This window comes from Scyliorhinus torazame, chromosome 4 (assembly GCF_047496885.1).
Source record: "Scyliorhinus torazame isolate Kashiwa2021f chromosome 4, sScyTor2.1, whole genome shotgun sequence".
Classification (NCBI taxonomy): Eukaryota; Metazoa; Chordata; class Chondrichthyes; order Carcharhiniformes; family Scyliorhinidae; genus Scyliorhinus; species Scyliorhinus torazame.
Window position 1 is genome coordinate 12,009,524 of NC_092710.1, and position 24,723 is coordinate 12,034,246.

Here is a 24,723-nt window from a genome sequence, read left to right on the forward strand (position 1 = left end):
GGGGATTAAAGAGACAGAAGGTGGGAATGGGGATTAGAGAGAGAGAAGGTGGGAATGGGGATTAAAGACACAGAAGGTGGGAATGGGGATTATAGAGAGAGAAGGTGGGAATGGGGATTAGAGAGACAGAAGGTGGGAATGGGGATTAAAGAGAGAGAAGGTGGGAATGGGGATTAGAGAGAGGGAAGGTGGGAATGGGGTTAAAGAGGGAGAAGGTGGGAATGGGGATTCGAGAGAGAGAAGGTGGGACTGGGGATTAGAGAGAGGGAAGGTGGGAATGGGGTTTAGAGAGGGAGAAGGTGGGAATGGGAAATAAAGAGGCAGAAGGTGGGAATGGGGATTTGAGAGGGAGAAGGTGGGAATGGGGATTTGAGGGAGGGAAGGTGGGAATGGGGATCAGAGAGGGAGAAGGTGGGAGTGGGGATTAGAGAGGGAGAAGGTGGGAATGGGGATTTGAGGGAGGGAACGTGGGAGTGGGGATTAGAGAGGGAGACGGTGGGAATGGGGATTAGAGAGGGAAGGTGGGAATGGGGATTGGAGAGGGAGAAGGTGGGAAAGGGGATTAAAGAGGGAGAAAGTGGGAATTGGGATTAGAGAACGAGAAGGTGGGAATGGGGATTTGAGAGGGAGATGGTGGGAAAGGGGATTAAAGAGGGAGGAGTTGGGAAAGGGGAGTAGGGAGAGAGAAGGTGGGAATGGGGATTAAAGAGACAGATGGTGGGAATGGGGATTAGAGAGAGAGAAGGTGGGAATCGGGATTAAAGAGACAGAAAGTGGGATTGGGGATTAGAGAGAGAGAAGGTGGGAAAGGGGGTTAAAGAGAGAAAAGGTGGGAATGGGGATTAGAGGGAGGGAAGGTGGGAATGGGGATTAGAGAGAGGGAAGGTGGGAATAGGGATTAGAGATAGGGAAGGTGGGAGTGGGGATTGGAGAGGGAGAAGGTGGGAATGGGGATTAAAGAGAGTGAAGGTGGGAATAGGGATTAGAGAGAGGGAAGGTGGGAATGGGGATTAGAGAGAGGGAAGGTGGGAATGGGGATTAGAGAGAGGGAAGGTGGGAAAAGGGATTAAAGAGGGAGAAAGTGCAAATGGGGATTAGAGAGAGGAAGGTGGGAATGGAATTAGAGAGAGTGAAGGTGGGAATTGGTATTAGAGAGAGAACGTGGGAATGGGGATTGGAGAGAGAGAAGGTGGGGATTAGAGAGGGAAAAGGTGGGAATGCGGATTAGAGAGAGGGAAGGTGTGAATGGGGATTAGAGAGAGAGAACGTGGGAATGGGGATTAGAGAGAGAGAACGTGGGGATTAGAGAGGGAAAAGGTGCGAATGGGGATTAGAGAGAGAGAAGGTGTGAATGGGGATTAGAGAGAGGGAAGGTGGGAATGGGGATTAGAGAACAAGAAGGTGGGGATGGGGATTAAAGAGAGAGAAGGTGGCAATGGGTATTAGAGCGAGAGAAGGTGTGAATGGGGATCAAAGAGACATATGGTGAGAATGGGGATTAGAGAGAGGGAAGATCGGACTGGGGATTAAAGAGACAGAAGGTGGGAATGGGGTTAGAGAGAGGGAAGGTTTGAATGGGGATTATAGAGACAGACGGTGGGAATGGGGATTAGAGATGGAGAAGGTGGGAAAGGGGATTAAAGATTGAGAATGTGGGAATGGGGATTAGAGAGGAAGAATGTGGGAAAGGGGATTAAAGAGGGAGGAGGTGGGAATGGGGATTAGAGAGAGGGAAGGTTGGAATGGTGATTAGAGAGAGGGAAGGTGGGAATGGTGATTAGAGAGGGAGAAGGTGGGAATGGGGATTATAGAGACAGAAGGTGGGAATGGGGATTAGAGAGAGAGAAGGTGGGAATGGGGATTAGAGAGACAGAAGGTGGGAATGGGGATTTAAGAGACAGAAGGTGGGAATGGGGATTTAAGAGAGAGAAGGTGGGAATGGGGATTAAAGAGAGAGAAGGGGGGAATGGGGATTAGCGAGAGGGAAGGTGGGAATGGGGTTAAAGAGGGAGAAGATGGGAATGGGGATTAAAGAAAGAGAAGGTGGGAATGGGGATTAAAGAGAGAGAAGGTGGGAGTGGGGACTAGAGAGGGAGAACCTGGGAATGGGGATTAGAGAGTGAGAATGTGGGAAAGGGGATTAAAGAGGGTGGAAGTGGGAATGGGGATAGAGAGAGGGAAGGTTGGAATGGTGATTAGAGAGAGGGAAGGTGGGAATGGTGATTAGAGAGGGAGAAGGTGGGAATGGGGATTAGAGAGAGGGAAGGTGGGAAAGGGGATTAAAGAGGGAGAAGTTGGGAATGGGGATTAAAGAGAGAGAAGGTGGGAATGGGGATTAAAGAGAGAGAAGGTGGGAATGGGGATCAGAGAGAGGAAGGTGGGAATCGTGATTAGAGAGGGAGAAGGTGGGAATGGGGATTAGAGAGGGAAGGTGGGAATGGGAATTAGAGAGGGAAAAGGTGGGAATGGGGATTAAAGAGACAGATGGCGGGAATGGGGATTAGAGAGAGGGAAAGTGGAAATGGGAATTAGAGAGGGAGAAGATGGGAATGGGGATTAAAGAGACAGAAGGTGGGAATGGGGATTAGAGAGAGAGAAGGTGGGAATGGGGATTAAAGAGACAGAAGGTGGGAATGGGGATTATAGAGAGAGAAGGTGGGAATGGGGATTAGAGAGACAGAAGGTGGGAATGGGGATTAAAGAGAGAGAAGGTGGGAATGGGGATTAGAGAGAGGGAAGGTGGGAATGGGGTTAAAGAGGGAGAAGGTGGGAATGGGGATTCGAGAGAGAGAAGGTGGGACTGGGGATTAGAGAGAGGGAAGGTGGGAATGGGGTTTAGAGAGGGAGAAGGTGGGAATGGGAAATAAAGAGGCAGAAGGTGGGAATGGGGATTTGAGAGGGAGAAGGTGGGAATGGGGATCAGAGAGGGAGAAGGTGGGAGTGGGGATTAGAGAGGGAGAAGGTGGGAATGGGGATTAGAGGGAGGGAACGTGGGAGTGGGGATTAGAGAGGGAGACGGTGGGAATGGGGATTAGAGAGGGAAGGTGGGAATGGGGATCAGAGAGGGAGAAGGTGGGAAAGGGGATTAAAGAGGGAGAAAGTGGGAATTGGGATTAGAGAACGAGAAGGTGGGAATGGGGATTAGAGAGGGAGATGGTGGGAAAGGGGATGAAAGAGGGAGGAGTTGGGAAAGGGGAGTAGGGAGAGAGAAGGTGGGAATGGGGATTAAAGAGACAGATGGTGGGAATGGGGATTAGAGAGAGAGAAGGTGGGAATCGGGATTAAAGAGACAGAAAGTGGGATTGCGGATTAGAGAGAGAGAAGGTGGGAAAGGGGGTTAAAGAGAGAAAAGGTGGGAATGGGGATTAGAGGGAGGGAAGGTGGGAATGGGGATTTGAGAGAGGGAAGGTGGGAATAGGGATTAGAGAGAGGGAAGGTGGGAATGGGGATTGGTGAGGGAGAAGGTGGGAATGGGGATTAAAGAGAGTGAAGGTGGGAATAGGGATTAGAGAGAGGGAAGGTGGGAATGGGGATTAGAGAGAGGGAAGGTGGGAATGGGGATTAGAGAGAGGGAAGGTGGGAAAAGGGATTAAAGATGGAGAAAGTGGAAATGGGGATTAGAGAGAGGAAGGTGGGAATGGAATTAGAGAGAGTGAAGGTGGGAATTGGTATTAGAGAGTGAACGTGGGAATGGGGATTGGAGAGAGAGAAGGTGGGGATTAGAGAGGGAAAAGGTGGGAATGCGGATTAGAGAGAGGGAAGGTGTGAATGGGGATTAGAGAGAGAGAACGTGGGAATGGGGATTAGAGAGAGAGAACGTGGGGATTAGAGAGGGAAAAGGTGCGAATGGGGATTAGAGAGAGAGAAGGTGTGAATGGGGATTAGAGAGAGGGAAGGTGGGAATGGGGATTAGAGAGCAAGAAGGTGGGGATGGGGATTAAAGAGAGAGAAGGTGGCAATGGGGATTAGAGCGAGAGAAGGTGTGAATGGGGATCAAAGAGACATATGGTGAGAATGGGGATTAGAGAGAGGGAAGATCGGACTGGGGATTAAAGAGACAGAAGGTGGGAATGGGGTTAGAGAGAGGGAAGGTTTGAATGGGGATTATAGAGACAGACGGTGGGAATGGGGATTAGAGAGGGAGAAGGTGGGAAAGGGGATTAAAGATTGGGAACGTGGGAATGGGGATTAGAGAGGGAGAATGTGGGAAAGGGGATTAAAGAGGGAGGAGGTGGGAATGGGGATTAGAGAGAGGGAAGGTTGGAATGGTGATTAGAGAGAGGGAAGGTGGGAATGGGAATTAGAGAGGGAGAAGATGGGAATGGGGATTAAAGAGACAGAAGGTGGGAATGGGGATTAGAGAGAGAGAAGGTGGGAATGGGGATTAAAGAGACAGAAGGTGGGAATGGGGATTATAGAGAGAGAAGGTGGGAATGGGGATTAGAGAGACAGAAGGTGGGAATGGGGATTAAAGAGAGAGAAGGTGGGAATGGGGATTAGAGAGAGGGAAGGTGGGAATGGGGTTAAAGAGGGAGAAGGTGGGAATGGGGATTCGAGAGAGAGAAGGTGGGACTGGGGATTAGAGAGGGGGAAGGTGGGAATGGGGTTTAGAGAGGGAGAAGGTGGGAATGGGAAATAAAGAGGCAGAAGGTGGGAATGGGGATTTGAGAGGGAGAAGGTGGGAATGGGGATCAGAGAGGGAGAAGGTGGGAGTGGGGATTAGAGAGGGAGAAGGTGGGAATGGGGATTAGAGGGAGGGAACGTGGGAGTGGGGATTAGAGAGGGAGACGGTGGGAATGGGGATTAGAGAGGGAAGGTGGGAATGGGGATTGGAGAGGGAGAAGGTGGGAAAGGGGATTAAAGAGGGAGAAAGTGGGAATTGGGATTAGAGAACGAGAAGGTGGGAATGGGGATTAGAGAGGGAGATGGTGGGAAAGGGGATTAAAGAGGGAGGAGTTGGGAAAGGGGAGTAGGGAGAGAGAAGGTGGGAATGGGGATTAAAGAGACAGATGGTGGGAATGGGGATTAGAGAGAGAGAAGGTGGGAATCGGGATTAAAGAGACAGAAAGTGGGATTGCGGATTAGAGAGAGAGAAGGTGGGAAAGGGGGTTAAAGAGAGAAAAGGTGAGAATGGGGATTAGAGGGAGGGAAGGTGGGAATGGGGATTTGAGAGAGGGAAGGTGGGAATAGGGATTAGAGAGAGGGAAGGTGGGAATGGGGATTGGTGAGGGAGAAGGTGGGAATGGGGATTAAAGAGAGTGAAGGTGGGAATAGGGATTAGAGAGAGGGAAGGTGGGAATGGGGATTAGAGAGAGGGAAGGTGGGAATGGGGATTAGAGAGAGGGAAGGTGGGAAAAGGGATTAAAGATGGAGAAAGTGGAAATGGGGATTAGAGAGAGGAAGGTGGGAATGGAATTAGAGAGAGTGAAGGTGGGAATTGGTATTAGAGAGTGAACGTGGGAATGGGGATTGGAGAGAGAGAAGGTGGGGATTAGAGAGGGAAAAGGTGGGAATGCGGATTAGAGAGAGGGAAGGTGTGAATGGGGATTAGAGAGAGAGAACGTGGGAATGGGGATTAGAGAGAGAGAACGTGGGGATTAGAGAGGGAAAAGGTGCGAATGGGAATTAGAGAGAGAGAAGGTGTGAATGGGGATTAGAGAGAGGGAAGGTGGGAATGGGGATTAGAGAGCAAGAAGGTGGGGATGGGGATTAAAGAGAGAGAAGGTGGCAATGGGGATTAGAGCGAGAGAAGGTGTGAATGGGGATCAAAGAGACATATGGTGAGAATGGGGATTAGAGAGAGGGAAGATCGGACAGGGGATTAAAGAGACAGAAGGTGGGAATGGGGTTAGAGAGAGGGAAGGTTTGAATGGGGATTATAGAGACAGACGGTGGGAATGGGGATTAGAGAGGGAGAAGGTGGGAAAGGGGATTAAAGATTGGGAACGTGGGAATGGGGATTAGAGAGGGAGAATGTGGGAAAGGGGATTAAAGAGGGAGGAGGTGGGAATGGGGATTAGAGAGAGGGAAGGTTGGAATGGTGATTAGAGAGAGGGAAGGTGGGAATGGTGATTAGAGAGGGAGAAGGTGGGAATGGGGATTAGAGAGAGGGAAGGTGGGAAAGGGGATTAAAGAGGGAGAAGGTGGGAATGGGGATTAAAGAGACAGGTGGCGGGAATGGGGATTAGACAGAGGGAAGGTGGGAATGGGGATTAGAGAGTGAGAAGGTGGGAATGGTGATTAGAGAGAGAGAAGGTGGGAATGGGGATTAGAGAGGGGGAATTTGGGAAAGGGGATTAAATAGGGAGAAGGTGGGAATGGGGATTAGGGAGAAGGGAATGGGGGTTGAAGAGAGGGAAGGTGGCAATGGTGATTAGAGAGGGAGATGGTGGGAAAGGGGATTAAAGAGTGAGAAGGTGGGAAGGGGGAGTAGGGAGAGAGAATGTGGGAATGGGGATTAAAGAGACAGATGGTGGGAATGGGGATTAGAGAGAGAGAAGGTGGGAATCGGGATTAAAGAGACAGAAAGTGGGAATGGGGATTAGAGAGAGAGAAGGTGGGAAAGGTGGTTAAAGAGAGAAAAGGTGGGAATGGGGATTAGAGGGAGGGAAGGTGGAATGGGGATTAGAGAGAGGGAAGGTGGGAATGGGGATTAGAGAGAGGGAAGGTGGGAATGGGGATTGGAGAGGGAGAAGGTGGGAATGGGGATTAAAGAGAGTGAAGGTGGGAATAGGGATTAGAGAGAGGGAAGGTGGGAATGGGGATTAGAGAGAGGGAAGGTGGGAATGGGGATTAGAGAGAGGGAAGGTAGGAAAGGGGATTAAAGAGGGAGTAAGTGGAAATGGGGATTAGAGAGAGGAAGGTGGGAATGGGATTAGAGAGAGGGAAGGTGGGAATTGGTATTAGAGAGAGAGAGAACGTGGGAATGGGGATTGGAGAGAGAGAAGGTGGGGATTAGAGAGGGAAAAGGTGGGAATGCGGATTAGAGAGAGGGAAGGTGGGAATGGGGATTAGAGAGAGAGAACGTGGGAATGGGGATTAGAGAGAGAGAGCGTGGGGATTAGAGAGGGAAAAGGTGCGAATGGGGATTAGAGAGAGAAGGTGTGAATGGGGATTAGAGAGAGGGAAGGTGGGAATGGGGATCAGAGAGCGAGAAGGTGGGAATGGGGATTAAAGAGAGAGAAGGTGGGAATGGGGATTTGAGCGAGAGAAGGTGTGAATGGGGATTAAAGAGACATATGGTGAGAATGGGGATTAGAGAGAGGGAAGGTGGGAATGGGGATTAGAGAGAGAGAACGTGGGAATGGGGATTAGAGAGAGAGAACGTGGGGATTAGAGAGGGAAAAGGTGCGAAAGGGGATTAGAGAGAGAGAAGGTGTGAATGGGGATTAGAGAGAGGGAAGGTGGGAATGGGGATTAGAGAGCGAGAAGGTGGGAATGGGGATTAAAGAGAGAGAAGGTGGGAATGGGGATTTGAGCGAGAGAAGGTGTGAATGGGGATTAAAGAGACATATGGTGAGAATGGGGATTAGAGAGAGGGAAGATCGGACTGGGGATTAAAGAGACAGAAGGTGGGAATGGGGATTAGAGAGAGGGAAGGTGGGAATGGGGATTAGAGAGGGAGAAGGTGGGAAAGGGGATTGAAGAGGGAGAACGTGGGAATGGGGATTAGAGAGGGAGAATGTGGGAAAGGGGATTAAAGGGGGAGGAGGTGGGAATGGGGATTAGAGAGAGGGAAGGTTGGAATGGTGATTAGAGAGAGGGAAGGTGGGAATGGCGATTAGAGAGGGAGAGGGTGGGAATGGGGATTAGAGAGAGGTAAGGTGGGAATGGGGATTAGAGAGGGAGAAGGTGGGAATGGGGATTAAAGAGACAGAAGGTGGGAATGGGGATTAGAGAGAGAGAAGGTGGGAATGGGGATTAAAGAGAGAGAAGGTGGGAATGGGGATTAGAGAGGGGGAATTTGGGAAAGGGGATTAAATAGGGAGAAGGTGGGAATGGGGATTAGGGAGAAGGGAATGGGGATTGAAGAGAGGGAAGGTGGGAATGGTGATTAGAGAGGGAGATGGTGGGAAAGGGGATTAAAGCGTGAGAAGGTGGGAAGGGGGAGTAGGGAGAGAGAATGTGGGAATGGGGATTAAAGAGACAGATGGTGGGAATGGGGATTAGAGAGAGAGAAGGTGGGAATCGGGATTAAAGAGACAGAAAGTGGGAATGGTGTTTAGAGAGAGAGAAGGTGGGAAAGGTGGTTAAAGAGAGAAAAGGTGGGAATGGGGATTAGAGGGAGGGAAGGTGGGATGGGGATTAGAGAGAGGGAAGGTGGGAATGGGGATTAGAGAGAGGGAAGGTGGGAATGGGGATTGGAGAGGGAGAAGGTGGGAATGGGGATTAAAGAGAGTGAAGGTGGGAATAGGGATTAGAGAGAGGGAAGGTGGGAATGGGGATTAGAGAGAGGGAAGGTCGGAATGGGGATTAGAGAGAGGGAAGGTGGGAAAGGGGATTAAAGAGGGAGAAAGTGGAAATGGGGATTAGAGAGAGGAAGGTGGGAATGGGATTAGAGAGAGGGAAGGTGGCAATTGGTATTAGAGAGACGGAAGGTGGGAATGGGGATTAGAGAGAGGGAAGGTGGGAATGGGGATTGGAGAGGGAGAAGGTGGGAATGGGGATTAAAGAGGGAGAAAGTGGGAATGGGGATTAGAGAGAGGAAGGTGGGAATGGGATTAGAGAGGGAGAAGGTGTGAATAGGGATTAGAGAGAGAGAAGGTGATAATAGGGATTTAAGATACAGAAGGTGGTAATGGGGATTAGAGAGAGAGAAGGTGGGAATGGGGATTCAAGAGACAGAAGGTGGGGTGGGGATTAGAGAGAGAGAAGGTGGGAATGGGGATTCAAGAGACAGAAGGTGGGAATGGTGATTAGAGAGAGAGAATGTGGGACTGGGGATTAGAGAGGGAGAAGGTGGGAATGGGGATTAGAGAGGGGGAAGGTGGGAATGGGGATTAAAGAGAGGGAAGGCGGGAATGGTGATTAGAGAGAGGGAAGGTGGGAATGGGGATTAGAGAGGGAGAATGTGGGAATGGGGATTAGAGAGAGAGAAGGTGGGAATGGGGATTAAAGAGAGAGAAGGTGGGAATGGGGATTAGAGAGAGAGTGAAGGTGGGAATAGGGATTGGAGAGAGAAAGTGGGAATGGGGATTAGAGAGAGGGAAGGTGGGAATGGGGATTAGAGAGAGAGAGCGTGGGGATTAGAGAGGGAAAAGGTGCGAATGGGGATTAGAGAGAGAAGGTGTGAATGGGGATTAGAGAGAGGGAAGGTGGGAATGGGGATCAGAGAGCGAGAAGGTGGGAATGGGGATTAAAGAGAGAGAAGGTGGGAATGGGGATTTGAGCGAGAGAAGGTGTGAATGGGGATTAAAGAGACATATGGTGAGAATGGGGATTAGAGAGAGGGAAGGTGGGAATGGGGATTAGAGAGAGAGAACGTGGGAATGGGGATTAGAGAGAGAGAACGTGGGGATTAGAGAGGGAAAAGGTGCGAAAGGGGATTAGAGAGAGAGAAGGTGTGAATGGGGATTAGAGAGAGGGAAGGTGGGAATGGGGATTAGAGAGCGAGAAGGTGGGAATGGGGATTAAAGAGAGAGAAGGTGGGAATGGGGATTTGAGCGAGAGAAGGTGTGAATGGGGATTAAAGAGACATATGGTGAGAATGGGGATTAGAGAGAGGGAAGATCGGACTGGGGATTAAAGAGACAGAAGGTGGGAATGGGGATTAGAGAGAGGGAAGGTGGGAATGGGGATTAGAGAGGGAGAAGGTGGGAAAGGGGATTGAAGAGGGAGAACGTGGGAATGGGGATTAGAGAGGGAGAATGTGGGAAAGGGGATTAAAGGGGGAGGAGGTGGGAATGGGGATTAGAGAGAGGGAAGGTTGGAATGGTGATTAGAGAGAGGGAAGGTGGGAATGGCGATTAGAGAGGGAGAGGGTGGGAATGGGGATTAGAGAGAGGTAAGGTGGGAATGGGGATTAGAGAGGGAGAAGGTGGGAATGGGGATTAAAGAGACAGAAGGTGGGAATGGGGATTAGAGAGAGAGAAGGTGGGAATGGGGATTAAAGAGAGAGAAGGTGGGAATGGGGATTAGAGAGGGGGAATTTGGGAAAGGGGATTAAATAGGGAGAAGGTGGGAATGGGGATTAGGGAGAAGGGAATGGGGATTGAAGAGAGGGAAGGTGGGAATGGTGATTAGAGAGGGAGATGGTGGGAAAGGGGATTAAAGCGTGAGAAGGTGGGAAGGGGGAGTAGGGAGAGAGAATGTGGGAATGGGGATTAAAGAGACAGATGGTGGGAATGGGGATTAGAGAGAGAGAAGGTGGGAATCGGGATTAAAGAGACAGAAAGTGGGAATGGTGTTTAGAGAGAGAGAAGGTGGGAAAGGTGGTTAAAGAGAGAAAAGGTGGGAATGGGGATTAGAGGGAGGGAAGGTGGGATGGGGATTAGAGAGAGGGAAGGTGGGAATGGGGATTAGAGAGAGGGAAGGTGGGAATGGGGATTGGAGAGGGAGAAGGTGGGAATGGGGATTAAAGAGAGTGAAGGTGGGAATAGGGATTAGAGAGAGGGAAGGTGGGAATGGGGATTAGAGAGAGGGAAGGTCGGAATGGGGATTAGAGAGAGGGAAGGTGGGAAAGGGGATTAAAGAGGGAGAAAGTGGAAATGGGGATTAGAGAGAGGAAGGTGGGAATGGGATTAGAGAGAGGGAAGGTGGCAATTGGTATTAGAGAGACGGAAGGTGGGAATGGGGATTAGAGAGAGGGAAGGTGGGAATGGGGATTGGAGAGGGAGAAGGTGGGAATGGGGATTAAAGAGGGAGAAAGTGGGAATGGGGATTAGAGAGAGGAAGGTGGGAATGGGATTAGAGAGGGAGAAGGTGTGAATAGGGATTAGAGAGAGAGAAGGTGATAATAGGGATTTAAGATACAGAAGGTGGTAATGGGGATTAGAGAGAGAGAAGGTGGGAATGGGGATTCAAGAGACAGAAGGTGGGGTGGGGATTAGAGAGAGAGAAGGTGGGAATGGGGATTCAAGAGACAGAAGGTGGGAATGGTGATTAGAGAGAGAGAATGTGGGACTGGGGATTAGAGAGGGAGAAGGTGGGAATGGGGATTAGAGAGGGGGAAGGTGGGAATGGGGATTAAAGAGAGGGAAGGCGGGAATGGTGATTAGAGAGAGGGAAGGTGGGAATGGGGATTAGAGAGGGAGAATGTGGGAATGGGGATTAGAGAGAGAGAAGGTGGGAATGGGGATTAAAGAGAGAGAAGGTGGGAATGGGGATTAGAGAGAGAGTGAAGGTGGGAATAGGGATTGGAGAGAGAAAGTGGGAATGGGGATTAGAGAGAGGGAAGGTGGGAATGGGGATTAGAGAGAGAGAACGTGGGAATGGGGATTGGAGAGAGAGAAGGTGGGGATTAGAGAGGGAAAAGGTGGGAATGGGGATTAAAGAGACAGAAGGTGGGAATGGGGATTAGAGAGAGAGAAGGTGGGAATGGGGATTAGAGAGAGGGAAGGTGGGAATGGGGATTAGAGAGGGAGAACATGGGAATGGGGATTAAAGAGTCAGAAGGTGGGAATGGGGATTAGAGAGAGAGAAGGTGGGAATGGGGATTATAGAGACAGAAGGTGGGAATGGGGATTAGAGAGAGAGAAGGTGGGAATGGGGATTAGAGAAACAGAAGGTGGGAATGGGGATTTAAGAGACAGAAGGTGGGAATGGGGATTTAAGAGAGAGAAGGTGGGAATGGGGATTAAAGAGAGAGAAGGGGGGGAATGGGGATTAGCGAGACGGAAGGTGGGAATGGGGTTAAAGAGGGAGAAGATGGGAATGGGGATTAAAGAAAGAGAAGGTGGGAATGGGGATTAGAGAGGGGGAATTTGGGAAAGGGGATTAAATAGGGAGAAGGTGGGAATGGGGATTAGGGAGAAGGGAATGGGGATTGAAGAGAGGGAAGGTGGGAATGGTGATTAGAGAGGGAGATGGTGGGAAAGGGGATTAAAGAGTGAGAAGGTGGGAAGGGGGAGTAGGGAGAGAGAATGTGTGAATGGGGATTAAAGAGATAGATGGTGGGAATGGGGATTAGAGAGAGAGAAGGTGGGAATCGGGATTAAAGAGACAGAAAGTGGGAATGGGGATTAGAGAGAGAGAAGGTGGGAAAGGTGGTTAAAGAGAGAAAAGGTGGGAATGGGGATTGGAGGGAGGGAAGGTGGGATGGGGATTAGAGAGAGGGAAGGTGGGAATGGGGATTAGAGAGAGGGAAGGTGGGAATGGGGATTGGAGAGGGAGAAGGTGGGAATGGGGATTAAAGAGAGTGAAGGTGGGAATAGGGATTAGAGAGAGGGAAGGTGGGAATGGGGATTAGAGAGAGGGAAGGTGGGAATGGGGATTAGAGAGAGGGAAGGTGGGAAAGGGGATTAAAGAGGGAGAAAGTGGAAATGGGGATTAGAGAGAGGAAGGTGGGAATGGGATTAGAGAGAGGGAAGGTGGCAATTGGTATTAGAGAGACGGAATGTGGGAATGGGGATTAGAGAGAGGGAAGGTGGGAATGGGGATTGGAGAGGGAGAAGGTGGGAATGGGGATTAAAGAGGGAGAAAGTGGGAATGGGGATTAGAGAGAGGAAGGTGGGAATGGGATTAGAGAGGGAGAAGGTGTGAATAGGGATTAGAGAGAGAGAAGGTGATAATAGGGATTTAAGATACAGAAGGTGGTAATGGGGATTAGAGAGAGAGAAGGTGGGAATGGGGATTCAAGAGACAGAAGGTGGGGATGGGGATTAGAGAGAGAGAAGGTGGAAATGGGGATTCAAGAGACAGAAGGTGGGAATGGTGATTAGAGAGAGAGAATGTGGGACTGGGGATTAGAGAGGGAGAAGGTGGGAATGGGGATTAGAGAGGGGGAAGGTGGGAATGGGGATTAAAGAGAGGGAAGGCGGGAATGGGGATTAGAGAGAGGGAAGGTGGGAATGGGGATTAGAGAGGGAGAATGTGGGAATGGGGATTAGAGAGAGAGAAGGTGGGAATGGGGATTAAAGAGAGAGAAGGTGGGAATGGGGATTAGAGAGAGAGTGAAGGTGGGAATGGGGATTGGAGAGAGAAAGTGGGAATGGGGATTAGAGAGAGGGAAGGTGGGAATGGGGATTAGAGAGAGAGAACGTGGGAATGGGGATTGGAGAGAGAGAAGGTGGGGATTAGAGAGGGAAAAGGTGGGAATGGGGATTAAAGAGACAGAAGGTGGGAATGGGGATTAGAGAGAGAGAAGGTGGGAATGGGGATTAGAGAGAGGGAAGGTGGGAATGGGGATTAGAGAGGGAGAACATGGGAATGGGGATTAAAGAGTCAGAAGGTGGGAATGGGGATTAGAGAGAGAGAAGGTGGGAATGGGGATTATAGAGACAGAAGGTGGGAATGGGGATTAGAGAGAGAGAAGGTGGAAATGGGGATTAGAGAAACCGAAGGTGGGAATGGGGATTTAAGAGACAGAAGGTGGGAATGGGGATTTAAGAGAGAGAAGGTGGGAATGGGGATTAAAGAGAGAGAAGGGGGGGAATGGGGATTAGCGAGACGGAAGGTGGGAATGGGGTTAAAGAGGGAGAAGATGGGAATGGGGATTAAATAAAGAGAAGGTGGGAATGGGGATTAAAGAGAGAGAAGGTGGGAGTGGGGACTAGAGAGGGAGAACCTGGGAATGGGGATTAGAGAGTGAGAATGTGGGAAAGGGGATTAAAGAGGGAGGAAGTGGGAATGGGGATAGAGAGAGGGAAGGTTGGAATGGTGATTAGAGAGAGGGAAGGTGGGAATGGTGATTAGAGAGGGAGAAGGTGGGAATGGGGATTAGAGAGAGGGAAGGTGGGAAAGGGGATTAAAGAGGGAGAAGTTGGGAATGGGGTTTAAAGAGACAGATGGCGGGAATGGGGATTAGACAGAGGGAAGGTGGGAATGGGGATTAGAGAGGGAGAAGGTGGGAATGGGGATTAAAGAGAGAGAAGGTGGGAATGGGGATCAGAGAGAGGAAGGTGGGAATCGTGATTAGAGAGGGAGAAGGTGGGAATGTGGATTAGAGAGGGAAGGTGGGAATGGGAATTAGAGAGGGAAAAGGTGGGAATGGGGATTAAAGAGACAGATGGCGGGAATGGGGATTAGAGAGAGGGAAAGTGGAAATGGGAATTAGAGAGGGAGAAGATGGGAATGGGGATTAAAGAGACAGAAGGTGGGAATGGGGATTAGAGAGAGAGAAGGTGGGAAAGGGGAATAAAGAGACAGAAGGTGGGAATGGGGATTATAGAGAGAGAAGGTGGGAATGGGGATTAGAGAGACAGAAGGTGGGAATGGGGATTAAAGAGAGAGAAGGTGGGAATGGGGATTAGAGAGAGGGAAGGTGGGAATGGGGTTAAAGAGGGAGAAGGTGGGAATGGGGATTCGAGAGAGAGAAGGTGGGACTGGGGATTAGAGAGAGGGAAGGTGGGAATGGGGTTTAGAGAGGGAGAAGGTGGGAATGGGAAATAAAGAGGCAGAAGGTGGGAATGGGGATTTGAGAGGGAGAAGGTGGGAATGGGGATCAGAGAGGGAGAAGGTGGGAGTGGGGATTAGAGAGGGAGAAGGTGGGAATGGGGATTAGAGGGAGGGAACGTGGGAGTGGGGATTAGAGAGGGAGACGGTGGGAATGGGGATTAGAGAGGGAAGGTGGGAATGGGGATTGGAGAGGGAGAAGGTGGGAAAGGGGATTAAAGAGGGAGAAAGTGGGAATTGGGATTAGAGAACGAGAAGGTGGGAATGGGGATTAGAGAGGGAGATGGTGGGAAAGGGGATTAAAGAGGGAGGAGTTGGGAAAGGGGAGTAGGGAGAGAGAAGGTGGGAATGGGGATTAAAGAGACAGATGGTGGGAATGGGGATTAGAGAGAGAGAAGGTGGGAATCGGGATTAAAGAGACAGAAAGTGGGATTGGGGATTAGAGAGAGAGAAGGTGGGAAAGGGGGTTAAAGAGAGAAAAGGTGGGAATGGGGATTAGAGGGAGGGAAGGTGGGAATGGGGATTAGAGAGAGTGAAGGTGGGAATAGGGATTAGAGAGAGGGAAGGTGGGAATGGGGATTGGAGAGGGAGAAGGTGGGAATGGGGATTAAAGAGAGTGAAGGTGGGAATAGGGATTAGAGAGAGGGAAGGTGGGAATAGGGATTAGAGAGAGGGAAGGTGGGAATGGGGATTAGAGAGAGGGAAGGTGGGAATGGGGATTAGAGAGAGGGAAGGTGGGAAAAGGGATTAAAGAGGGAGAAAGTGGAAATGGGGATTAGAGAGAGGAAGGTGGGAATGGAATTAGAGAGAGTGAAGGTGGGAATTGGTATTAGAGAGAGAACGTGGGAATGGGGATTGGAGAGAGAGAGAAGGTGGGGATTAGAGAGGGAAAAGGTGGGAATGCGGATTAGAGAGAGGGAAGGTGTGAATGGGGATTAGAGAGAGAGAACGTGGGAATGGGGTTTAGAGAGAGAGAACGTGGGGATTAGAGAGGGAAAAGGTGCGAATGGGGATTAGAGAGAGAGAAGGTGTGAATGGGGATTAGAGAGAGGGAAGGTGGGAATGGGGATTAGAGAGCAAGAAGGTGGGGATGGGGATTAAAGAGAGAGAAGGTGGCAATGGGGATTAGAGCGAGAGAAGGTGTGAATGGGGATCAAAGAGACATATGGTGAGAATGGGGATTAGAGAGAGGGAAGATCGGACTGGGGATTAAAGAGACAGAAGGTGGGAATGGGGTTAGAGAGAGGGAAGGTTTGAATGGGGATTATAGAGACAGACGGTGGGAATGGGGATTAGAGAGGGAGAAGGTGGGAAAGGGGATTAAAGATTGAGAACGTGGGAATGGGGATTAGAGAGGGAGAATGTGGGAAAGGGGATTAAAGAGGGTGGAGGTGGGAATGGGGATTAGAGAGAGGGAAGGTGGGAAAGGGGATTAAAGAGGGAGAAGGTGGGAATGGGGATTAAAGAGACAGGTGGCGGGAATGGGGATTAGACAGAGGGAAGGTGGGAATGGGGATTAGAGAGGGAGAAGGTGGGAATGGGGATTAAAGAGACAGAAGGTGGGAATGGGGATTAGAGAGAGAGAAGGTGGGAATGGGGATTAAAGAGAGAGAAGGTGGGAATGGGGATTAGAGAGGGGGAATTTGGGAAAGTGGATTAAATAGGGAGAAGGTGGGAATGGGGATTAGGGAGAAGGTGGGAATGGGGATTAGAGAGAGGGAAGGTGGGAAAGGGGATTAAAGAGGGAGAAGGTGGGAATGGGGATTAAAGAGACAGGTGGCGGGAATGGGGATTAGACAGAGGGAAGGTGGGAATGGGGATTAGAGAGGGAGAAGGTGGGAATGGGGATTAAAGAGACAGAAGGTGGGAATGGGGATTAGAGAGAGAGAAGGTGGGAATGGGGATTAAAGAGAGAGAAGGTGGGAATGGGGATTAGAGAGGGGGAATTTGGGAAAGTGGATTAAATAGGGAGAAGGTGGGAATGGTGATTAGAGAGGGAGATGGTGGGAAAGGGGATTAGAGAGGGAGAAGGTGGGAAGGGGGAGTAGGGAGAGAGAATGTGGGAATGGGGATTAAAGAGACAGATGGTGGGAATGGGGATTAGAGAGAGAGAAGGTGGGAATCGGGATTAAAGAGACAGAAAGTGGGAATGGGGATTAGAGAGAGAGAAGGTGGGAAAGGTGGTTAAAGAGAGAAAAGGTGGGAATGGGGATTAGAGGGAGGGAAGGTGGGATGGGGATTAGAGAGAGGGAAGGTGGGAATGGGGATTAGAGAGAGGGAAGGTGGGAATGGGGATTGGAGAGGGAGAAGGTGGGAATGGGGATTAAAGAGAAGTGAAGGTGGGAATAGGAATTAGAGAGAGGGAAGGTGGGAATGGGGATTAGAGAGAGGGAAGGTGGGAATGGGGATTAGAGAGAGGGAAGGTGGGAAAGGGGATTAAAGAGGGAGAAAGTGGAAATGGGGATTAGAGAGAGGAAGGTGGGAATGGGATTAGAGAGAGGGAAGGTGGCAATTGGTATTAGAGAGACGGAAGGTGGGAATGGGGATTAGAGAGAGGGAAGGTGGGAATGGGGATTGGAGAGGGAGAAGGTGGGAATGGGGATGAAAGAGGGAGAAAGTGGGAATGGGGATTAGAGAGCGGAAGGTGGGAATGGGATTAGAAAGGGAGAAGGTGTGAATAGGGATTAGAGAGAGAAGGTGATAATAGGGATTTAAGATACAGAAGGTGGTAATGGGGATTAGAGAGAGAGAATGTGGGAATGGGGATTCAAGAGACAGAAGGTGGGGATGGGGATTATAGAGAGAGAAGGTGGGAATGGGGATTCAAGAGACAGAAGGTGGGAATGGTGATTAGAGAGAGAGAATGTGGGACTGGGGATTAGAGAGGGAGAAGGTGGGAATGGGGATTAGAGAGGGGGAAGGTGGGAATGGGGATTAAAGAGAGGGAAGGCGGGAATGGGGATTAGAGAGAGGGAAGGTGGGAATGGGGATTAGAGAGGGAGAATGTGGGAATGGGGATTAGAGAGAGAGAAGGTGGGAATGGGGATTAAAGAGAGAGAAGGTGGGAATGGGGATTAGAGAGAGTGTGAAGGTGGGAATGGGGATTGGAGAGAGAAAGTGGGAATGGGGATTAGAGAGAGGGAAGGTGGGAATAGGGATTAGAGAGAGAGAACGTGGGAATGGGGATCGGAGAGAGAGAAGGTGGGGATTAGAGAGGGAAAAGGTGGGAATGGGGATTAAAGAGACAGAAGGTGGGAATGGGGATTAGAGAGAGAGAAGGTGGGAATGGGGATTAGAGAGAGGGAAGGTGGTAATGGGGATTAGAGAGGGAGAAGATGGGAATGGGGATTAAAGAGTCAGAAGGTGGGAATGGGGATTAGAGAGAGAAGGTGGGAATGGGGATTATAGAGACAGAAGGTGGGAATGGGGATTAGAGAGAGAGAAGGTGGGAATGGGGATTAGAGAGACAGAAGGTGGGAATGGGGATTTAAGAGACAGAAGGTGGGAATGGGGATTTAAGAGACAGAAGGTGGGAATGGGGATTAAAGAGAGAGAAGGTGGGAGTGGGGACTAGAGAGGGAGAACCTGGGAATGGGGATTAGAGAGTGAGAATGTGGGAAAGGGGATTAAAGAGGGAGGAAGTGGGAATGGGGATAGAGAGAGGGAAGGTTGGAATGGTGATTAGAGAGAGGGAAGGTGGGAATGGTGATTAGAGAGGGAGAAGGTGGGAATGGGGATTAGAGAGAGGGAAGGTGGGAAAGGGGATTAAAGAGGGAGAAGTTGGGAATGGGGTTTAAAGAGACAGATGGCGGGAATGGGGATTAGACAGAGGGAAGGTGGGAATGGGGATTAGAGAGGGAGAAGGTGGGAATGGGGATTAAAGAGACAGAAGGTTGGAATGGGTATTAGAGAGAGAGAAGGTGGGAATGGGGATTAAAGCGAGAGAAGGTGGGAATGGGGATCAGAGAGAGGAAGGTTGGAATCGTGATTAGAGAGGGATAATGTGCGAATGGGGATTAGAGAGGGAAGGTGGGAAAGGGGATTAAAGAGGGAGAAGATGGGAATGGGGATTAAAGAGACAGAAGGTGGGAATGGGGATTAGAGAGAGAGAAGGTGGGAATGGGGATTAAAGAGACAGAAGGTGGGAATGGGGATTATAGAGAGAGAAGGTGGGAATGGGGATTAGAGAGACAGAAGGTGGGAATGGGGATTAAAGAGAGAGAAGGTGGGAATGGGGATTAGAGAGAGGGAAGGTGGGAATGGGGTTAAAGAGGGAGAAGGTGGGAATGGGGATTCGAGAGAGAGAAGGTGGGACTGGGGATTAGAGAGAGGGAAGGTGGGAATGGGGTTTAGAGAGGGAGAAGGTGGGAATGGGAAATAAAGAGGCAGAAGGTGGGAATGGGGATTTGAGAGGGAGAAGGTGGGAATGGGGATTTGAGGGAGGGAAGGTGGGAATGGGGATCAGAGAGGGAGAAGGTGGGAGTGGGGATTAGAGAGGGAGAAGGTGGGAATGGGGATTTGAGGGAGGGAACGTGGGAGTGGGGATTAGAGAGGGAGACGGTGGGAATGGGGATTAGAGAGGGAAGGTGGGAATGGGGATTGGAGAGGGAGAAGGTGGGAAAGGGGATTAAAGAGGGAGAAAGTGGGAATTGGGATGAGAGAACGAGAAGGTGGGAATGGGGATTTGAGAGGGAGATGGTGGGAAAGGGGATTAAAGAGGGAGGAGTTGGGAAAGGGGAGTAGGGAGAGAGAAGGTGGGAATGGGGATTAAAGAGACAGATGGTGGGAATGGGGATTAGAGAGAGAGAAGGTGGGAATCGGGATTAAAGAGACAGAAAGTGGGATTGGGGATTAGAGAGAGAGAAGGTGGGAAAGGGGGTTAAAGAGAGAAAAGGTGGGAATGGGGATTAGAGGGAGGGAAGGTGGGAATGGGGATTAGAGAGAGGGAAGGTGGGAATAGGGATTAGAGATAGGGAAGGTGGGAGTGGGGATTGGAGAGGGAGAAGGTGGGAATGGGGATTAAAGAGAGTGAAGGTGGGAATAGGGATTAGAGAGAGGGAAGGTGGGAATGGGGATTAGAGAGAGGGAAGGTGGGAATGGGGATTAGAGAGAGGGAAGGTGGGAAAAGGGATTAAAGAGGGAGAAAGTGCAAATGGGGATTAGAGAGAGGAAGGTGGGAATGGAATTAGAGAGAGTGAAGGTGGGAATTGGTATTAGAGAGAGAACGTGGGAATGGGGATTGGAGAGAGAGAAGGTGGGGATTAGAGAGGGAAAAGGTGGGAATGCGGATTAGAGAGAGGGAAGGTGTGAATGGGGATTAGAGAGAGAGAACGTGGGAATGGGGATTAGAGAGAGAGAACGTGGGGATTAGAGAGGGAAAAGGTGCGAATGGGGATTAGAGAGAGAGAAGGTGTGAATGGGGATTAGAGAGAGGGAAGGTGGGAATGGGGATTAGAGAACAAGAAGGTGGGGATGGGGATTAAAGAGAGAGAAGGTGGCAATGGGTATTAGAGCGAGAGAAGGTGTGAATGGGGATCAAAGAGACATATGGTGAGAATGGGGATTAGAGAGAGGGAAGATCGGACTGGGGATTAAAGAGACAGAAGGTGGGAATGGGGTTAGAGAGAGGGAAGGTTTGAATGGGGATTATAGAGACAGACGGTGGGAATGGGGATTAGAGATGGAGAAGGTGGGAAAGGGGATTAAATATTGAGAATGTGGGAATGGGGATTAGAGAGGAAGAATGTGGGAAAGGGGATTAAAGAGGGAGGAGGTGGGAATGGGGATTAGAGAGAGGGAAGGTTGGAATGGTGATTAGAGAGAGGGAAGGTGGGAATGGTGATTAGAGAGGGAGAAGGTGGGAATGGGGATTAGAGAGAGGGAAGGTGGGAAAGGGGATCAAAGAGGGAGAAGGTGGGAATGGGGATTAAAGAGACAGGTGGCGGGAATGGGGATTAGACAGAGGGAAGGTGGGAATGGGGATTAGAGAGGGAGAAGGTGGGAATGGGGATTAAAGAGACAGAAGGTGGGAATGGGGATTAGAGAGAGAGAAGGTGGGAATGGGGATTAAAGAGAGAGAAGGTGGGAATGGGGATTAGAGAGGGGGAATTTGGGAAAGGGGATTAAATAGGGAGAAGGTGGGAATGGGGATTAGGGAGAAGGGAATGGGGATTGAAGAGAGGGAAGGTGGGGATAGTGATTAGAGAGAGGGAAGGTGGGAATGGGGATTAGAGAGGGAGAAGGTGGGAATGGGGATCAGAGAGAGGAAGGTGGGAATGGTGATTAGAGAGGGAGAAGGTGGGAATGGGGATTAGAGAGAGGGAAGGTGGGAATGGGGATTAGAGAGGGAGAAGATGGGAATGGGGATTAAAGAGACAGAAGTTGGGAATGGGGATTAGAGAGAGAGAAGGTGGGAATGGGGATTAAAGAGACAGAAGGTGGGAATGGGGATTATAGAGAGAGAAGGTGGGAATGGGGATTAGAGAGACAGAAGGTGGGAATGGGGATTTAAGAGACAGAAGGTGGGAATGGGGATTAGAGAGAGGGAAGGTGGGAATGGGGTTAAAGAGGGAGAAGGTGGGAATGGGGATTCGAGAGAGAGAAGGTGGGACTGGGGATTAGAGAGAGGGAACGTGGGAATGGGGATTAGAGAGGGAGAAGGTGGGAATGGGAAGTAAAGAGGCAGAAGGTGGGAATGGGGATTTGAGAGGGAGAAGGTGGGAGTGGGGATTAGAGAGGGAGAAGGTGGGAATGGGGATTAGAGGGAGGGAACGTGGGAATGGGGTTAGAGAGGGAGAAGGTGGGAAAGGGGATTTAAGAGGGAGAAGGTGGAAATTGGGATTAGAGAGGGAGAAAGTGGGAATGGGGATTAGAGAGAGAGAAGGTGGGAATGGGGACTAAAGAGGGAGAAGGTGGGAATGGGGATTAGAGAGAGAGAAGGTGGGAATGGGGATCAGAGAGGGAGAAGGTGGGAGTGGGGATTAGAGAGGGAGAAGGTGGGAATGGGGATTAGAGGGAGGGAACGTGGGAATGGGGTTAGAGAGGGAGAAGGTGGGAAAGGGGATTTAAGAGGGAGAAGGTGGGAATTGGGATTAGAGAGGGAGAAAGTGGGAATGGGGATTAGAGAGAGAGAAGGTGGGAATGGGGACTAAAGAGGGAGAAGGTGGGAATGGGGATTAGAGAGAGGGAAGGTGGGAATGGGGATTAGAGTGGGAGAAGATGGGAATGGGGATTAAAGAGACAGAAGGTGGGAATGGGGATTAGAGAGAGAGAAGGTGGGAATGGGGATTAAAGAGACAGAAGGTGGGAATGGGGATTAGAGAGAGAGATGGTGGGAATTGGGATTAAAGAGACAGAAGGTGGGAATGGGGATTATAGAGAGAGAAGGTGGGAATGGGGATTAGAGAGACAGAAGGTGGGAATGGGGATTTAAGAGACAGAAGGTGAGAATGGGGATTTAAGAGAGAGAAGGTGGGAATGTGGATTCGAGAGAGAGAAGGTGGGACTGGGGATTAGATAGAGGGAAGGTGGGAATGGGGTTTAGAGAGGGTGAACGTGGGAATGGGGATTAGAGAGGGAGAAGGTGGGAATTGGAAATAAAGACGCAGAAGGTGGGAATGGGGATTTGAGAGGGAGAAGGTGGGAATGGGGATCAGAGAGGGAGAAGGTGGGAGTGGGGATTAGAGAGGGAAAAGATGAGAATGGGGATTAGAGGGAGGGAACGTGGGAGTGGGGATTAGAGAGTGAGAAGGTGGGAAAGGGGATTTAAGAGGGAGAAGGTGGGAATTGGGATTAGAGAGGGAGAAAGTGGGAATGGGGATTAGAGAGGGAGACGGTGGGAATGGGGATTTAAGAGAGAGAAGGTGGGAATGGGGATTAAAGAGAGAGAAGGTGGGAATGGGGATTAGAGAGAGGGAAGATGGGAATGGGGTTAAAGAGGGAGAAGGTGGGAATGGGGATTCGAGAGAGAGAAGGTGGGACTGGGGATTAGAGAGAGGGAAGGTGGGAATGGGGTTTAGAGATGGTGAACGTGGGAATGGGGATTAGAGAGGGAGAAGGTGGGAAATGGAAATAAAGACGCAGAAGGTGGGAATGGGGATTTGAGAGGGAGAAGGTGGGAATGGGGATCAGAGAGGGAGAAGGTGGGAGTGGGGATTAGAGAGGGAGAAGATGGGAATGGGGATTAGAGGGAGGGAACGTGGGAGTGGGGATTAGAGAGGGAGAAGGTGGGAAAGGGGATTTAAGAGGGAGAAGGTGGGAATTGGGATTAGAGAGGGAGAAAGTGGGAATGGGGATTAGAGAGGGAGACGGTGGGAATGGGGATTAGAGAGAGAGAAGGTGGGAATCGGGATTAAAGTGACAGAAAGTGGGAATGGGGATTAGAGAGAGAGAAGGTGGGAAAGGGGGTTAAAGTGAGAAAAGATGGGAATGGGGATTAGAGGGAGGGAAGGTGGGAATGGGGATTAGAGAGAGGGAAGGTGGGAATGGGGATTAGAGAGAGGGAAGGTGGGAATGGGGATTGGAGAGGGAGAAGGTGGGAATGGGGATTAAAGAGAGTGAAGGTGGGAATAGGGATTAGAGAGAGGGAAGGTGGGAATGGGGATTAGAGAGAGGGAAGGTGGGAATGGGGATTAGAGAGAGGGAAGGTAGGAAAGGGGATTAAAGAGGGAGAAAGTGGAAATGGGGATTAGAGAGAGGAAGGTGGGAATGGGATTAGAGAGAGGGAAGGTGGGAATTGGTATTAGAGAGAGAGAGAACGTGGGAATGGGGATTGGAGAGAGAGAAGGTGGGGATTAGAGAGGGAAAAGGTGGGAATGCGGATTAGAGAGAGGGAAGGTGGGAATGGGGATTAGAGAGAGGGAAGGTGGGAATGGGGATTAGAGAGTGAGAAGGTGGGAATGGGGATTAAAGAGAGAGAAGGTGGGAATGGGGATTTGAGCGAGAGAAGGTGTGAATGGGGATTAAAGAGACATATGGTGAGAATGGGGATTAGAGAGAGGGAAGGTGGGAATGGGGATTAGAGAGAGAGAACGTGGGAATGGGGATTAGAGAGAGAGAACGTGGGGATTAGAGAGGGAAAAGGTGCGAATGGGGATTAGAGAGAGAGAAGGTGTGAATGCGGATTAGAGAGAGGGAAGGTGGGAATGGGGATTAGAGAGCGAGAAGGTGGGAATGGGGATTAAAGAGAGAGAAGGTGGGAATGGGGATTTGAGCGAGAGAAGGTGTGAATGCGGATTAAAGAGACATATGGTGAGAATGGGGATTAGAGAGAGGGAAGATCGGACTGGGGATTAAAGAGACAGAAGGTGGGAATGGGGATTAGAGAGGGAGAAGGTGGGAAAGGGGATTAAAGAGGGAGAACGTGGGAATGGGGATTAGAGAGGGAGAATGTGGGAAAGGGGATTAAAGAGGGAGGAGGTGGGAATGGGGATTAGAGAGAGGGAAGGTTGGAATGGTGATTAGAGAGAGGGAAGGTGGGAATGGTGATTAGAGAGGGAGAGGGTGGGAATGGGGATTAGAGAGAGGTAAGGTGGGAAAGGGGATTAAAGAGGGAGAAGGTGGGAATGGGGATTAAAGAGACAGATGGCGGGAATGGGGATTAGACAGAGGGAAGGTGGGAATGGGGATTAGAGAGGGAGAAGGTGGGAATGGGGATTAAAGAGACAGAAGGTGGGAATGGGGATTAGAGAGAGAGAAGGTGGGAATGGGGATTAAAGAGAGAGAAGGTGGGAATGGGGATTAGAGAGGGGGAATTTGGGAAAGGGGATTAAATAGGGTGAAGGTGGGAATGGGGATTAGGGAGGAGGGAATGGGGATTGAAGAGAGGGAAGGTGGGAATGGTGATTAGAGAGGGAGATGGTGGGAAAGGGGATTAAAGAGTGAGAAGGTGGGAAGGGGGAGTAGGGAGAGAGAATGTGGGAATGGGGATTAAAGAGACAGATGGTGGGAATAGGGATTAGAGAGAGAGAAGGTGGGAATCGGGATTAAAGAGACAGAAAGTGGGAATGGGGATTAGAGAGAGAGAAGGTGGGAAAGGTGGTTAAAGAGAGAAAAGGTGGGAATGGGGATTAGAGGGAGGGAAGGTGGGATGGGGATTAGAGAGAGGGAAGGTGGGAATGGGGATTAGAGAGAGGGAAGGTGGGAAAGGGGATTAAAGAGGGAGAAAGTGGAAAT